This window comes from Tiliqua scincoides, chromosome 4 (genome assembly GCF_035046505.1).
Source record: "Tiliqua scincoides isolate rTilSci1 chromosome 4, rTilSci1.hap2, whole genome shotgun sequence".
Lineage (NCBI taxonomy): Eukaryota > Metazoa > Chordata > Lepidosauria > Squamata > Scincidae > Tiliqua > Tiliqua scincoides.
Window position 1 is genome coordinate 49045354 of NC_089824.1, and position 18570 is coordinate 49063923.

Consider the following 18570-nt stretch of genomic DNA (forward strand, 5'->3'; position numbering starts at 1 on the left):
TCCTTAAAAACATATTAATATATTAGCAGATTGCTTAAAATCCCACATATTTTGGCCACTCTAGATCACTAAAGAAAATGAACATATGTCAGTCTGAGAATGTGCTCAGAAGCCGTCATTCCGCAACTGCCAATATATTCCTCATCAATATGAAACTCTGAAAGTATATAGGAAACAGAAGAAATGCAAGCTGCTTGAAGAAAATTCAAGGCAAATAGACTATTGCAGCTCTCAGCCAAATGACAAAACCAATGAACATGTAGCCCATGACCATTAGCTTGCATCATGGTTTCAGAGTGTTGCTCACACTTTACACAGCAATTGTGTTTGCCTGGGTACACTGGTGTTTCTTACAACAAACATGCAAGGTATGAAAGACAGATACAATTCTTTAAACATCTGTATGTGTGGGGAGCACTAGATCCGGCTCCCTGGGGTACATAGACAGGATTCACACCTCTTGTTCTCACCTTATGTATTTGCATTAGGAAATGTCAGTGTGCTAATGACAAAAGCAATTACAGTGTAAAGTGTGAAGCTGCTCTTACACCTATATGCACTACTGCTGGGGTCTAGCACAGTATCAGCACAGGGCCATCCTGTGCAATTTGTACATTATTCTGTTCCTATTCCAGAACATTATTCTTCTCCTTTTGTTTAACTAGACTTTTACACTATCATTCCTTGCCTCTAACTTCAGAAAACAATGCAGAAGCTCACTGCATCCTGAGCCTTCATATGTTTTGGTAAGGACATGACTCCTGTGGGAATGGATTTCCCCAAAGACTGAACTTGGCAAGTATAAGTAGTATTTTTAGCAACATGCCGAGAATGATGGCATTGTAGACCATTATCATTCCCGGATATATAGAATGTGTTGGTGTATTGTTATAACTATTTCTTTCTCTTTTGTGCCAACAGCACGATCTGCAGAAAGAAAGGATCACCCCCCCCCCCCATTTTAGACTCTGTCTCCACTGCTATAGCATGCTTACATTTTCAGTATTATGCAAGGTTCTGCCATCCTGTAAAAAACAAGCACACTAAGAATCACTTTCTGTTGCTGCTCAAACAATCATGGGAATCTTTCTCCAGAGATATGCAAGAGCCAAAGTCTGCAGATGTCTCAGATGTGCTGCAAGAATTTATAATCCACACCATTTCCAGCAGTCTGTATTAAAGCCTATGGGGGTAAGCAAGCCATTAACTTTTATATTTGCATTCTAGCCTGAAATGGATTGCTACTCAGCCCAAGACCTTGGGATGTGGTAGGTGATAAATCTAAAGACAACAAGAGGAGAATGAACACAAGAGATGGGGAGCACAAAGAAACAAGACAGCAGGGGGGTCAAACAGTGAATTCAGCACACTAGCAACAGCTGTTCCTCTTACAATACACTACACCGCAGCATACAAGAACCAGCACAAAAAAAGAGCCAAACTAAGCTACAGTCATGATCATCTGGTTAAAGTGAAAGAAGACCAGCACATCAGTGACTGTCCCTTATCTTCATGACAACCAGCATGCAAAGATGATTTATTTTTGTGTTGCAAGATATTCACTGAACATAGGGCCTGTTCTTACATCCACCTCTCTCAAGCATCCTTCAGTCTCGGAAGACTATGGTATTGCGCTCTGAATAGTGTTCTGGAACAGAGTGTCCTCTCCAGTGTGTGAAGCCTGGGTAAAGTAGATATGGAGGATAGGCTGTTTCCCATGCAGCAAATTCCCCCTCTCCACGTCGCTGAAATGGTCCAATGGAAAGGCAGAGGCCAATACGGTTGGTTCCAGCGGCGTTGCAGGAGTTGCCAGAACGTGACTGTGTTCAGCCATGAACTGCCTCAGGGACTCTGGCTCCCGATTTTGCCTCGAGGTTGACTCCTGAAGCCTTTTCCATAACTGGATGTAGCCACAAGGCAGTGAAGGTTTGGGATCAGAGTTTTCCTTCTCTCAGATGAGCTGCCTTCCCAGGCTAACGAGTCGCATCTACCCAGTGGCTGTTTAGTCGCCTCTTATGACAAGTACAGCCAAACTGAGGGCCTATTCTTATCCCCAGCCCCCAGGGGAATCTCTCAAGCAGTATCCACCATAAATATCAAGTTCCACACCATCCACAATCTCTCAAGCAGTATCCACCATAAATATCAAGTTCCAATCATGGGATGAAGTAGACTGTACAATGCACAGAACTCTGCATGAGTGGCATGTCATAAACTACTGCCAGAGTGGTTTTGGGCACCACCAATGACATGCTTAAAACTGATCTTCACTCTACAAATTAATGGAAATTTTGATTTAACCACATTTCAATGATACACACTTGTTTCCTGCTATTTTGCTACTTGAGTGAGTTAGAAAGCGAAATCTTAAAACTCGCACTGTCCCTTATTATTATTCCCAGGGGATAAGTTTCTTGTTATAGTATGATGGGAAAAAAGGGTCATGTAAAAACTTTAGACGGTTTTAAGACAGGTCCATAAAAGGGCACTGAGACTATCTTATTACGAAATTAAGTAAACAGCCTGGAGCCATAAACAAACATTCCACTGAAGTTAACTTTTTCCCCTGAAGTACAAAATATCAAAGTCTCTTCCCATGTTTATCCAAAGTTAACATGCATTATACTGTAATGGATTTTATAAGTAAGAATACCTGCCTAATGAAGACATCCAACAGTAAATTGGGGACAGATGGACTCAGAGATGTCACCAAAAAAAAAAGTAAGAGGTGTCACACATTACATATTGGGCAATCTTCAAAAGTATTAGTATAAAGTATTTAGAATAAGCATATTGCATCAAATCCATAATACACTGGATGCAATCTAGTGAAAGTTTAAGCACGTTAAAATCATGTGATGCTTAAAAATCAATGCATGTGTGAATCTTTTGATAACTTGCCAAAATGAAACCAATGTATGCTTAGACTTAAGATCAGTGTGACTTAATACATTGTGTTTTGACTTTGGTTTAGTCTTGTCTAAATATATTACAAATAGGTCCAAATACCAGCTTTTGTCATGCAAGATATGTTCACACTGTCTTGGACTTGGGTTGGGCAGCCAGATATGTCTATGGCTTCCTCTTATCCGGTTTTGATGGATATATTTCAGTTTGTTCAAGCTGAAAACATGGAAAGACAGGGTTTGTTTAGTCACAAGGAAGGGTGAACTGACAGCTTTAAATGGTAGACTGGGGGCAAAAAGGAAAAAGTGGTGACAACAAGGTCATACTCCATCTGTACTGAAGAATGCAGTAGTATATCCTTTGCCGTATTGTGGCTCCTCAGATGTGAATATCACCCTGAGGGCACAATCCTAACCAACTTTCCAGCAGCAAGGTAGGGGCAGTGCAGCTCTGACGTAAGGGAGCAAACATTTCTTTACCTTGAGGAGGTCTCCATGACTGCCACCCAACTGCAAGATGCAGCATATGCCCTATTGGCACAGCTGTGTCAGTGCTGGAAAGCTGGTTAGGATTTGGGTCTGAATCTAATATTCCATTCTTGGGCAAGATTTTTGAACATATGTTGGCCGCTCATCTCTAAGTTTTTCTGAATGAGATTATCTGGATCCTTCTCACTTGAACTTTCAGCAAGGTTTTGAGATGGTAATCACTGTGGTCACCCCAGTGGATCATTTGTGCCATATGCTGGGCAGGGGACTGAGATCAGCAATTTCTTTGGACCTCAGCAGCCAATACAGCTGAAGCAAATATTTTTTTCAAGGATGCCTTTCAAGGATAGGATGGGGGGGCACACTATGCTGAGGTGGCTTTGGCAGTTCCTGGAAGGAAGGTCTCAGAAGATGATGCAAGAATGTTTGCCCTGCCCCTGTGGGGCATCATTAGGCTCCATCTTATCCCCATGCTTTTTAACATCTACAAGAAACCACTAGGTGAAGTCATTCAGAGATTTGAACTGTGTAGTCATCAGTATGTTGACAACACTCATCACATGCAAACTCCAGTTCTCAACAACCCCTAGGGAGGTGGTGGAAACCTAAAATCATTGTCTGTCAGCTGCAAGAATCTGGAGGGAGGAGAATGAACTAAAACTTAATCTAGAGGTACTATTGCACTGGGGAAGTGTCTGATCAGAGACTAGATGTTTTACCTCTGATGTCACCCTTACTTGGAAGCACCAAATTTATGGTTGTAAGGTGCTTTCTGGATCAAGTACTGCTTTTTGGAAGCTGAGGTTGTCACTAGGAGTGCTTTTTACAAGCAAAGGCTGCATTCCTGGCAGCATCCATTCCTGGAAAACTCAAGCTTTGCCATGGCCATTCATGATCACTATGGCTGCCCCAGGTTCATTGCTGCTGCCTCTGCCATGGTGCACTAAATAAAAGCCCTTTATTGTGGTTCATTTTAAAGATCCTTTACTAGTTTTAAAAGGACTGCATGAATGGCTTCTTTGTTCATGTGGTCCATTTAAACAAAACCAGAAGTCCTGCATTTCCTGATTTGCAAAAACCGCATGGCAGAGCACAGAAGCACATATTCCATTTTATGCTCACTTTTGTAGAGCAAGAAGCATATCATTGTGGCTCATATCCGTAGCAGTGGCAGCAGACTTAGGGTGAAGGGTTCCTTGAATCTGCCACCCTTTCATTCCCTGATATAAGCCACACCAGTCCAATTCATGCGTAGGATGGCCCTGTCCCTGTCAGATTAGAACAGTGGTTTCCAAATTTTTTCAACTGGTGGCTCCCTTGACCTACTGGGCAATTGGTTACAGCTCCCCGTTAGGGCTACAATCCTATACATTGTATAAAATAGAAGGTTTTTTTACAAGGATTCTGTGCCCCTCCTGGCTGGTTTATGTGGCTCCCTGAGGAGCTACAACTCACAGTTTGGGAGCCACTGGATTAGAGTTCCATTTATCTAGTCCAGTTGCTTCCCACAGGGTCCAAACAGACCTCGCCTCCATACACGTAGTCCCTTTTTAAAGTCATCTAATCTGTTGGCCCATCAACCACAATCTTATGCCAGAAAATTCCGTCAGTTAAATTATGCATTGTGCACAAAAGTGCTTCCCCCATCTGTTCTGAATTTACTGCCAATACATTTCTTTGGATGACCTCACATTCTAATAGTACAGAAGAGAGAGCCAACCTTCATTCTCTCCACACTATGCATAATTTTACAGACTTTTATCATGTCGTCCTTAGTTGCCTTTTTTCTAAACATAAAAAAAATTCATACACAAATACTTTAACCTTTCTTCATAAGGAAGGTGCCCCCGTTCCCTTTCCCTTTCCCAGCCAGTACTGTGGTTATTTTTTGCACCTTTCCCAACTCTTTTGAAATGGAGTAATTGGAACTGTACAGTATTACAAAAGTCTACAGGCAGCCAACTTATAACAGCATTACAATACTATCTTTCTTACTTTCAGTAGATTTTCTATCCTTCCCTATACAAGGAATTTAATTTCTCCCCCCCCCACAGTTGATATACATGAAGTTTAATTTTCACTGAACCATGTACCACAATCCACATCTCTCTTTCTTAATTAGTACAACATGCTCATACCTAATCATGTATATATGACGTTAGGATTTTTTTACCTCAATGCGCATCACTTTACTCTAACTTGCTTTTCAACCTCATTTAACATTTTGTTGAGCAGTCACTTAGTTTGGAGATACCCTTCTGCAGTTGTTTTTTTTTAATTTTTATTCCACGAGAATTTTTTCCTCTGGAATAATACAATGTCATTTGCAAAGTTGGCCACATCATTCCATCTGATCATTTATGGAAAATTAAAAAGTACCAGACCAGATCCTTAGAAGTTCCAATTCTTACTTTCCTCCATTGCGAGAGCTATTCATTTATTCCTGTTTTTCAGACAGTTACCAGTCCATTAGTGGATTCATCCTCTTATCCCATGACTGCTTACTCAAGAGCTCTGGTTGTTTTAAACAAGAATCTGTGATTCTTTTGTCTTATTCTGGAACAGCATTCCAATTTGCACGGTCATATTTTTAAGTACCACAGACATGCACAGCCTCATCGGATAATAAAAGCTAAACTCATGTGTGCAGCACCCAGTTGCATTCATGGTTCCCTATCAGTTTTTAGGGATACTTACATGGAAACATAATTCTTGCACATATGCCCCCACTCAGACTGAAGCATGGGACTATAAATCTGCTCAATTAAAAATAAGATTTTCCTCATACTGATTTCAATAAAAAGAAAATTGCACCCTAATACTGTGACTGCAATTCATTTGTTAAAATAGCCTCGTTTTAGGCCTTTTTTCAGCCCTGCATTTTTCAAGGAGCTCTTCTGTGACGAAAACGGAGTTGTTGAAACTAAGGATGTTTTAACAAAGGTTAAAGAGAACTTCAGAGAAAGGTTGAGAGCCAGGATGGTGGAGTGGTTCAGGAGTTGAACGTAGACCTGGAAGATCCACTTCACATCTCTGCTTAGCCATGAGCTTCCTGGGTGACCTTGGGCTCTCTCTCATCCTCACCTACCTCACTGGGTGGTTATGTGGACAAAAGGAGGGAAGGAACCACTTATGCCATCCTGAGCTCCTTGAAGGAAAGGTGGTATACAAATGTGAAGAATAAATGAAATAACTTCACTGCTCACTACACTGTGCGTTAAACTGACTAATATTTCAACATAAACAAAGTCTGCAAAACTATTGAGCAACATAACTGCTTAAGCTAAACTAAAGAATATAGGTGCATAAGAAAACATCCTTGCGCAGACAACTGTAATTACTTCTCAAACCCAAAATAAAAACATGGTTCCACTTCTTTAATAAAACTTGCTGCTTCCACAATGAAAAAAATGAAGCCCTATGCTGAAGAATTATGTTATTATGCTATGAAGTATGCTGTAATATCTGATGGAATAAGCTTAGGAGAAATATTACACAGCAGGAAGAATACCATGGGGAATTTTCTGGGAAACTATCTGTTGATTTAAGAAAGAGACCACTCCAGGAAGCATATGGCTTACAAGATCTTTTTTTATGAGCTATGGCACAGTTCTAAGTGAGCTGCTGCAGAAACTGCCTCTTCTATCACCAGTGAAATTCCCTTCCTCCGATAACCTATAGTACTGCTAGTTTTGGTTACCTAGGTAGTTAGCTTCTTGGCATTTGCTTAAGAGCACCAGAAAGTAGCACCTAAACTTAAAATGGAAGAATATGATTATTCTGTAGATCAGGGGTGCCCAAACTCCAGCCCTGGGGCCACATGTGGCCCTTGAGGCCTCTCAATGTGGCCCTCAGGGAGTCCCCAGTCTCCAATAAGCCTCTGGCCCGCCAGAGATTTGTTGCAGCCCGCACTGGCCTGATGCAACTGCTCTCAGCATGAGGGCAACTGTTTGACTTCTCACGTGAGCTGTGGGATGACGGCTTCCTCCACTGCTTGCTGTTTCATGTCTGTGATGCAGTAGCAGCAGCAAAGGAAAGGCCAGCCTTGCTTTGTGCAAGGCCTTTTATAGGTCTTGAGCTATTGCAAGACCTTCATTCATTCATATAGGCTCATCTTTAATATATTCATTTATGTAAACATGTAAATTTATTCAAATTTTAAATGTAAATTAATTCTTCCCCCCCCCGGCCCCCGACACAGTGTCAGAGAGATGATGTGGCCCTCCTGCCAAAAACTTTGGACACCCCTGCTGTAGACCATCTATGCAGGAGGTATCTTCAATAGTTTTAACAACTCAGTTGGTTCCCTTCACAGAAGACCCCACAGAAAATGCAATGCTAAAAAAAAACCCAAGGAGGAAAACAAGAAGTCAGAAGTTATACCAGAACCATGAGAATCAGGAAAGCACAAAGTAGGCAAAGTCAGACAGGGCAAATGTAGTGCTCTGGCTGGCTAGAAGGAGTTGAATGCAAAGGAAGTTACAGGGTGTGCTCCTCCCTTACCTCTGCAGGAGCTCTTCATGACAATTCGCTATAGCCATTCCCCATTAAACAATACAACACAAAAAACCAACAACCCAACTTTAGATTTCTTAATTTAAGTGTTTGCTTCTTCTGCCCCTGAAAACTGTTATATTTTATGTACAGACCTATCTCACTCCATCCAAAATTCTTGGCCTGCATTGCAATAGTTCCAAATGAAATGTTTCTAAATAGAAAAATCGGATTTTTAAAATATCTCGAATTAAAAAGGTATATTCAAGTGTTAGCTTAGGCTTATTTACTCATAACACTGTTTAAACACTGTTACTCACTGTGTAACAGGACTTACTTCCAGGTAGGTTTGCATAGGATTGTAGCTCATATTACATTATAGCTATGTAAACTTACTTGGCAAAGACACATGCCCCCTAGGCAAATTTCTCAGTTTGCTTTCAACTGAGCCTGATGCTTCTTCCCAGCTAAAGTTTTCTTAAGCTCAGCTTTTTTTTTTTTTTTTGAGGAAAAAAGTTCCAAAGGCATCCTCTTGAGTAGCTGACATAATTGCTCCAGCTATACAAAACTCCCAGAACTGAACTCAAATACACCCCGTTCTTGCAGCCAAGTGCAAGATGGAAGAAATTGGTGAGGGGGTAGGGAACCCTGAGGCTACTCATAGCAAAATATCCTTGCAGAATTTGCAGAAAGGCACTGCGCTCTAGAGGTATCGATATCAGACTTTACTAAAAATGCCTCTGTAACTCGGAAGCTTTTCTCAGGACCCCAAGGAATTTTCAAATTCCTTCTTAAAACTCTTTTTTCCCCCCACAAAGCTTTTGTTACAGAGAGGAATGAGAATCAAAGTCTAAGTATGTGAAACTGAAATAATCCCATATGATTTTCCCTATTTATCTTTTTCTCCCCTTCTATTTCCCTTGTGCTAATACAGTATCTAGTTTTTAACTCAGTGCTTCCCAACCTTGGAGTCATGATCCCCCAGGGCATACATGCACATTCACTTTTGGGACACTACCCCTTTAAGTAGTGTAGTGACCCAACTGGGACCTGCAGGTGCTCTCAGTACAGCACTTCCAGGTTTTGCTGCAATCACCAAACACAGGTAAGTAAAAAGGGTGGTTTCTTTTCTTTTCACACTTACCTGCGTTCAGTGATGGTGGTGGCAGCAAAACCCAGAAGTCTACAGGTTTACTCAGGTTGCTCCCCTCCTTAAGGGGGCAGTGCCTGACTGAAGGTTGGGACCTGCAATTTAACCCTTCAGGGCAAGGACCCAACTTCTCAGTCTATGTGAAGTGGCAATTAAACTGATAGTCCTGTATAAAAAGAAATTAGGACTTTCTTTTACATTTGGATATTATACATTCCAGTCAGTAGCTGCCAAAGCTTCTCCCTCCCACTTTTCTGTGTTCAGCCAGGACTGTCTCCTATGACAGATCCTGCAGTGGGAAGACAGTGTGAAAAAGGCTCAAAATAGCACATTCTGAATTACAGGATAGCACTAGCAATGTGCATGTAAGTGTGGTGGTGGTGGTTTTAACAGCTACAATCCTGTGCACATACAAGTTGTGTGGGAGTAAGTCTCCGTGAGCTTATTTGGATCACTGAGTAAATATGCTATAGAGCTGTGCTGCAACACAGAAAAATATTTTTTAGTCTGTTGATGGCTTCCCATCTGAAAGATGTCTTTCAAAAACACCACCACCCATTCTGCTGCTTGTAGCATAACTTGATATGAAAGAAAGTACGCACACAGCAAAACCACACTGAATGTTATAATTCTTTAAATACAGATTTCTCTTGAATTTAAAAGTCAGATCACAAAAAAGTAGCATTAGATGGACAGGTTCTGTAAGAAAGAACCTCTAGTTTCACTTATACAGTATTTTCAAAAGGCTTTCTAAAGACTGCCACCTTGTGGATACATTGCTAAATTGTTGTTGGGTTTTTTTGCAGCCACATATGCTAGCTGTGAAGACTACAGATTTCACTAGATCAGGAGTCTCTAAACTTTTAGGCCAGAGGGCCACATCAATTATCTGGCATGGTGTCAAGGGCCACAAAAATAAATTTTAAATATGAAATTTGAATAAATATAAAGCCTCAGAAAAACCAGGAAGAGATGTTTTTAGGCCTTTAGAAGGCATTCTGAGGGGAGGCGCATGGCCTCTTCAGCTCTCAAAACGCCCTCCATACGCAACTGGTGCACAGCTCTGGTCACATTTGGTTGAGCAGGCCAGAGACTTGTAAGCATTCCAGATGCTTGCCACGGGCCGGATAGATGCTTGTCACGGGCCGCATCTGGCCCCCAGGCTGGGGTTTGGAGACCCCTTCACTAGATGAGAGGAAAATAATAAACTGAAAACTCACAGACTACAATCCTAACCTAAGAACAAAGAGTAGTCTCAAAGTACATAAAGACATTGTAAAACGTGCACAATACTGGTAGGCCTTTCAATTTATTTCTGAGAAAACATACAGATTTATGTAATAAAAGGAGCATGTATCTTCATGAAGCGCAGCGTCAGCATCCAGGATCTAGGTTAGATGAGGTTAAGAGAAGACAGGGGTCTCTAAATGATACAGACGCCTTCTTCTCTCTTTACTGATATTTTATTTCTGTATTTTCATACTATTTACAACTGTTGCATCCATCCCAGAACGAACAAGGCGGCAAAGTTCATAGGTAACAGCCATCACAAACAATAACCACATTACTAGATTGGCTCCTGAGATATCTGGTGGGCTGCTGCAAGATACAGGAAGCTGGACTAGATGGGCACTGGGCCTGATCCAGCAGGGCTCTTCTTATGTTCTTATGTTTCTGTTTATTACCTCTTTTTGTGGTTGTAAAAGATATCAGATCTGCAATGACTTTTAATCATTGTAACTATGGATTCAGACAAAAACTACTACTGCCAGGTGAACAAAGACACACCATTTCACGAAGAGGAGTTGATGCCAACACTTAAAATATGTCACCTATATCTTGTGATGCCTACTGTTCTTGTAAAAGGAGTGTCTGTAGATGTTAATGTACTAAAATGGAAGCAAATATTGCTTTAGTTTAAACTTACACTTGTGGTGCAATCCTAAGTGACACTTGAGCTGACACAGATCCCCTGCACCAGCTCCCTAGTGTCACAAACATGACATAAGGCACATTCGCATTGATTCAGGAGTTGGCTGGGCTGGTGCAGAGATTCACACTAGATTGCCAGGGCCAGATCCAGCTCTTGCCCTGGACAGAGGGGGCAATTTTGTACTGGAAGGTACAGGGTGGCAAGGGTGGCAAGGGTCAAAGGTGGCAAGGGCATTCTGGGAGTGGAAAGGAGCATTTTTGGGTGGGGGAAGGGTGGAACAGGGGAGGACTGGGCCCTGTGGAATTAGCAGCAGCAGTGTACACTGTATCCTAAGCTCTGGCCCAGGCAGCCTTACAAGAGCTGCTCAGATTTGTGCCAGTTAAACAGCTGGTGCCGATAATAGGTGGTACTGATCCAAGTAGTCTCTTAGGGCAGGATGGGGTTCAATATGGGGTAAGAGGAAAGATATTCCCTTACACTGAGTAGATCTCCAGCAGCCTTCCAACCTGTGCTAGATACAGAGCAGGCCATGTGGCCTGGCTGTATAAGAGCAGGTTAGGATTGGGCTGCCGATTTATCTCTCCACTGGAGTGGACCTTTTCACCTTTTATTCTTGCTATTTTGTACCTTAGTAATGCAACAAAAAAATACAGAACTTACTTTGTGCATCCACACACTTTCCCCGATTGCTGGAATGAACTATTTCTTGCAACAATTTGGTACTAGAAAAGAAAACATAACATTTAATTCAATTAGGAAAACACAACATAGGACTGCATGACCTTTACCTTTATGTAGATACACAGTCATGCTGTTATAATTTTAGCTCCAAAAATGGAAACAAAAACTGCTTATTACTGTTCCCAAGTTTAACAATGTGCACATTATCAAATTGATACTATAATAAAAGAGATAATAGCAGGCAGATGCAAATCTATTTCGTATCTAAAACACCATAGCCAAGACAGAATGCTTGAAATCTTAATATGATACCTGGGAATTCAGACTGTGCATTGCTTCTCCATTTTAATGAGCAGAACCTATAAGCCTTGGGAATTGGACATGGCGCAATTCTTACACTATATGGTTTATAGAAATAGTTACATGTAAATACCCATAGGACATATCAAGATAACTGTCTGAATGTTACATCATGTTGCACAAAACTTGTTTTTGTTCAAGACAAAAAAGTCCCCAGTCACTTCCCACTGATATTTCAACCCAAGCTAAGGCATTTTCCTTATCTTTTCCAGAAGGAATACTGGTTGGTGTCACCACACACACACACACACACACACACACACACACACACACACACACACACAGAGAGAGAGAGAGAAAGAGGGAGAGAGAGCGCACACAAGCAAGTGTGCACAGGCAATACATGGAGTCCCCCTGAGAGAAAATGAACTTTGAACATCTCCTTGCACTCTACATATAACCTCTAATGTAGACTGGGGCCTATTGGAGTAGGCCCCAGTCTCAGAATCCCACCCCGTTTTCTCACTGGGCTGGTAGGATTACCAGCCAACCAGAAAATGTAACCTGATATTTTTTTTTCCTAGCAGCTGATCCAAAAGCTAGGGCACAGTCAATCTGAAAGCAAGGATGCAATTCCTTTCCCCTCCTCTAATTGTGCACCTTAGGAAAATAAACAGTTTTGTGTTGGGCTCTGTCTTCTAATCAAAAACCAACAGAATCCCACCCCAGGTGGACTCTGAGCTCAGCCCCCAATGCAGCCTGTATAAATAAGTCCTGTACACACATCTGTACACACAAGGGTCCTGGTTCAAACTAGTAATTATGCAGGGGGCGAGAGAAAATGAGCGAGTCCAAAATTTGTGCAATCTACATGCCAGAGTTCTTTGTAAGACTGAATGAAAGTAGCAGCTAGCTAGCCATAAAATAATACTTCATTCCTAAAAATGAGCAGGTTAAATTGGTTTCAAGAAAGGTTTATTGAATCTCAGAGCTAAGTACAATAGGTCCTCACTTTAGAATGGGCTCCCAATGCATTCAGATCACTTTATGATGGACTCTCCATGGCAAAAAAAGTTCACTATACAATAGGTTTTACACTGTATGAAGGGCTTATGATTGCAGCCAACAGAATCTTGTGGGTGATAGGCCAGTCAGTGACTGCAAGTGTCATAGGGTCTCAAAGCCCAATCCTGAGCTGCCTGTTGCGCCAGGACTGCTGCAGCGCTGAAACAGCTGCTGTGGCATCCCACATGCAACAGGGCAGCTGCCAGCAGCTCCTCAGGGGAAGGGGACTTTTGTCCCCTTCCCCTGGGTAAGACAAGTAACCCCACAATGGGGCTACACAATTCTGCGGCAACTCTTGGGCTGCCATAGAATCAAGAGCCTCTGTGTCAGGCCCATGGCCGGACATGGAGGCTCTTGACACAGAGGAGCGGAGCTCCTTTGGCCTCACCTCCTTCCCACCCTGCTCCCTCGCCTGGCACACCTCCTCCCTGCCCTCTCTCTACCTTCCCCGCACCCCAGAATGCCTCCTCCCTGCCTCCCCCATGCCCCCACCTACCTCTCCACCTCCTGGTGGTTCAGGCAGCCGCAGAGCGGCAGAGGTCCGTTGGTGCTAGCCCAATGCCAGCTGGCACTGAGCTGGCACTGGACCAGTACTGAGGGCTGCAGGCGTGTCTTATGGCACATTTGTGACACTCAGAGCCAGCCGAGGGCCAGCAGTAAGAGTTCAGGATTGAGCTCTCAGCCAATAGCAGAATTTTTAATATGGCTTTGTGTGTATTATTATTATTTCACTGAAGGGAGCAAATACAAACCTTTGAAGTAGCATTTTAGCACGTCTACTGAAGAAAGTATTTAGCTTCAGCTAACACAAATACAAGCCTTTGAAGTAGTGTCTCAGCCAGTAGGAGTATTTTTAACATAACAATGCTCCTAGAGCACATAGGCACAATTTAAATCTCTCTTAAGGAAGTGGAATACCTTAGTTCAGTGGTTCCCAAATTTTTCAACTGGTGGCTCCCTTGACCTCCTGGGCCAGTGGCTGTGGCTCCCATTAGGGCTACAATCCTATAAATTGTTTAAGGTGGTGCGTTTTTCATGAGGATTCTGCAGATCCCCTAGCTGGTTTTGTCAGCTCCACAGGAAGCCACAGCTCACATTTTGGAAACCACGGCCTTAGTTCTATGGTGGAAATTGAGGTCTTGAAACAAAATTACCAAAATATAATACATTATTGCAGCATTTCTTAAACTATGGGCAGCAACCGACAAGCAGGTTGTGACCTGATTTCTGGTGGTTCACAGAACACCACCTGCAACCACCAACACTTTCAGGTTGCCAAGCTTTCACATTTTACAAATTATTGAATTCACCTTACATATCATGTTGGCAACCTTCAGTCTCGAAAGACTATGGTATCGCGCTCTGAATGGTGGTTCTGGAACAGCATCTAGTGTGGCTGAAAAGGCCGATTCGGGAGTGACAATCCCTTCCACACTGGGAGCAAGTGCAGTCTGTCCCTGGTCTGTCTCCCTGGCTATGGGCCTTCCTTCTTTGCCTCTTTGCCTCAGACTGTTGGCCAACTGTCTCTTCAAACTGGGAAAGGCCATGCTGCACAGCCTGCCTCCAAGCGAGCCACCCAGAGGCCAGGGTTTCCCACCTGTTGAGGTCCAGTCCTAAGGCCTTCAGATCCCTCTTGCAGATGTCCTTGTATCGCAGCTGTGGTCTACCTGTAGGGTGCTTTCCTTGCACGAGTTCTCCATAGAGGAGATCCTTTGGGATCCGGCCATCATCCATTCTCACAACATGACCGAGCCAATGCAGGCGTCTCTGTTTCAGCAGTGAATACATGCTAGGGATTCCAGCACGTTCCAGGACTGTGTTGTTTGGAACTTTGTCCTGCCAGCTGATGCCAAGGATGCATCGGAGGCAGCGCATGTGGAAAGCGCTCAGTTTCCTCTCCTGTTGTGAGCGAAGAGTCCATGAGTCGCTGCAGTACAGAAGTGTACTCAGGATGCAAGCTCTGTAGACCTGGATCTTGGTATGTTCTGTCAGCTTCTTGTTGGACCAGACTCTCTTTGTGAGTCTGGAAAACGTGGTAGCTGCTTTACCGATGCGCTTGTTTAGCTCGGTATCGAGAGAAAGAGTGTCGGAGATCGTTGAGCCAAGGTACACAAAGTCATGGACAACCTCCAGTTCATGCGCAGAGATTGTAATGCAGGGAGGTGAGTCCACATCCTGAACCATGACCTGACAATCATTTTGGACTGACAATCATTCGTATTACAATATTTTCACAATATAATGATGCATCCAAAATGGATTACCATTTTAAAGCAGGGCTCCTCTGTATATATAAAAAATTTAATTATTAAGATTAATAACATCAGCACAGAATATTGCAGAGCAGTGGTTCTCAAACTTCCCAGGAGCCTTACTCCCAGCGTAAGTCTTTGTGGGGATGGGGGCAGCAAAGTGATCCCCAGCATTGTGCCCCTGCAGGGAAGGGGGGCCATTTTTAAACTAAACATACGTGCTTTCAGGCTCTGAGTGGTGTGGGGAGCCTTGTGGAGCACTTGCAGGTCTCCCCTTGGCTTCTAAATAGTGAAAGTTGCAAATGCAATTTCACTATTTAGAAGCTGAGGGGAGACCTGCAAGCACTCCTTGAGGCTCCCCACGCCCCCCAGACCCTGAGACTACGTATGAGTAGTTTAAAAAGAGCTCCCCTCCTACCACAGAGGTGTGATCCCAGGGATCGCTTCACTGCTTTTCCCTTGCCCCCACTCTTTAAAGGGAACAGAGCATCGTTACACAAACGGGTGGGTCATAACCTACCAGTTTGAGTACTATTGTTGTAGAGGATTCTGCAAACCTTAAAACAGTGGAACTCAAGAGGAGTCTTTGAGCCAATTTTTGTGTCCAGTGTATGTGACTAAACTTAAGAACATTTATAGCCTAACTCACAAACCAGTTAAAATGGAGCACTTAGATTTAAGCCTATTTCATTTCATTGACTTTACTGTATACATCAGTGGAGTTCTTCACATAATTTTGCATTCACAAGCCTTACTGAAACAGAGTAGGTCTGTGCAATAAATTACAGTTATTGGTCCCAAACGAATCTGATTTCATTGGCCTGTGGTATAAACTACAAGTGTGTTTATCTAGACAGATATGGTCTCTAATTGAATGCTAGAATGCAATCAAATCTAAGTACCACATGAATGATATTTTTACATAGCTATAAGAGCCCAAGCAACATGAACAAATCTCAGCTCAGCATCTTCTCTGGTGGCCATCAAGCAGAGAGAAACAAAAACAGCTGAAAGAAGTTACTTAGTGAACAGCATGTGAAGTGTATTCTAAAACAACATACGCTTAACGCTTAGTATAGGCAAAAACTAACATAGCAGAACCCTGATAGTCATTTCTGTCTATGAAAAAGTCAGATAAGGCCACTTCAAACACCTGCCTCTTGTAGCAGACCATAAAAAAGTTGTGCAGTCCTTTTTTTGGAAAATGAAGCCTTTTGGTACTTCAGGCTCTCATATAGACTTGCCCAATCCTAAGTGTGTAGGAACTGCTTTGGTTTACTCAAGTGGTTTCCAAACTGATAGGTCGCAATCTGCCAGCTGGGGATGCACTGGTCTCTGGCCCCTTAAGGGGAACGATGGAGCAACAGCAGTGATGCAATCCCCAGGATAGTGCTGCTGCCAGGGTCAGACACTTTTCTATCATGAAGCTGGACGAGGTTTTCGATCATTATTTTTACTCAATCGGAGACTTGGGGAACCCTGTGGAGGCATTCACAGGGCTCCCCGTAATCCCCCCCCCCCCGAGGCAAACATGGACGCCTGTCAGTAAAAACACCCCATTTCTGACCCCAAGCATGATCCTTGGGATCAGGTCACTGCCATTGCCCCAATCCAAAAAACACTTAAGTGCTTCCCAACTCCTTTGTAGGAGTTTGGGAACCACTGGTTTACTCAATAGTAAAGCAAATATACTTTCTTTCAAAAGGTTACCATGCAGTGGTCACAATATGAGAAAATGCAGTGGTGGTCAAAGATCAAACGCACACAACCCAAAGTCAAATATAATGTTGTGCATGGATTTATGTTAGCAAAATTATTCTTTATAGTCTATGCAAAGTCCGTGTACAAACTGAATTTTTTAATGCTCAAGGAATGGTTGGGTGGGGAAATAGGCAAAGCCACACAAGCATACCTAGGGGGAGGTCAGCGGCTACAAGTACTCCAGGTCAACATGTCTGGGGGGATGGCATTGCCACCTCAGCCATGCCACCTGGTTCTGCACCACTCTGAGGGAAATGCCGCCCACTCCTGAGTGGTCATGCCTGAAGGTCTTCTGAGGGCCAGAAAGGCCTCCAAAAGGCCTTAGAACGGTATTTCTTGGAAAAACCAAAAGTACTTTTCTAAGGCCTTCGAAGGCTGGAGAGGCTGCAGACGGCTTTTCCAGCCCCCAGAAGATCTCCAGACACAACGGGGGGGGGGCAGCATTTTCAGGCCTGCCCCAGGGCAGCACAAAGAGGCCAAGACCACCACTGTAAAGCCACTATATACGAGTACCACAGAACTCTAAGATTATGTGCAACAAAGAAGTATAGTCATGCACTGAAAAGTCCCATGCAGCAGCAGTATGACAGCTTGGTTTTCAGTTAGTATCAATACAAATGCAACAGCACAGTCTTCTGGAAAACATTGTAATATCTAGCCTTTACCATTATATATGCACTAATTAGGGAACACAGGTACTTAGCTATCCTACATCCTTCTTCTAGCTTCTGTGACTTTGTATATATTTGGTCCACTTGCTTCCTTTGAACAGCTTGCTCCATGGGCAGTCAAAATCTTTCAGGTTTACAGCAATGAGATACTTTTCCTCTTTGGAACTTCACCAAGTAATGCTGCAAATACCCACTTGCCATCCTTACAACTTCCATTTGCTTCACACATAATTTGATTCTTTCTGCGCATAAGCTGTCATTTTTTCCTGAAACGTTTACCAAAGTACAGAGACTTCACCAGTGCTCTCTTTCCAACACTTACACAGATGACGAGGTGTAAATTTAAAACTTCCAGAATTTATGGAGTGCTAAATGGAGATACTTTAAAGATTGATTTTCATTAAGAGATTCATAGAACACAAGGCAGAAGGTCCCATATACCTTGCAGCCCAATCTTATGCATGTCTACTCTGATGTAAGTCCCATTACACACAGTGGGGCTTACTCCCAGGTAAGTGTGGATAGGATTGCAGCCTTAATCTACCAAATTTGAGAGAGTACTAGTTCACAAAATTGGCTACAACATCTCAAAAAGGATATTGTAAAGCTGCAGAAGAGATGCAGAAAAGGGCAATCAGAATTGTCACAGGCCTGGAACATCTTCCCTACAAAGAAAGGCCACATCACCTGGAGATTTTTAGCTGAGAAAAATGGCAGTTATGAGGGGCCAGGATACAGACTTATAAAATTATGCATGGCATGGTGGGAAAGCCTTTTTCTCCAACCACACCAGAAAGAACCTGTGGTCATCCAATGAAACTGAATGGCAGTGGACTGAGGAAAGAGAGAAAGGAGTTCTTCTTCACAC

General features: G+C 42.9%; 1 protein-coding gene across 3 annotated transcripts in view; it reads right to left on the minus strand.

Annotated features, from left to right (window-relative positions):
* Positions 1–18570, minus strand: part of MAPRE2 (microtubule associated protein RP/EB family member 2) — a 139027-nt gene that overhangs the window by 94980 nt on the left and 25477 nt on the right. For 2 of the 3 annotated variants that reach the window (XM_066626666.1, XM_066626667.1), the window contains exon 2: positions 11633–11694. The exons of the other annotated variant lie outside the window; for it this stretch is intronic. The gene's annotated coding sequence lies outside the window, so the exon portion shown is untranslated. The remainder of the gene's footprint in view (positions 1–11632; positions 11695–18570) is intronic. 3 annotated transcript variants of the gene reach the window in all.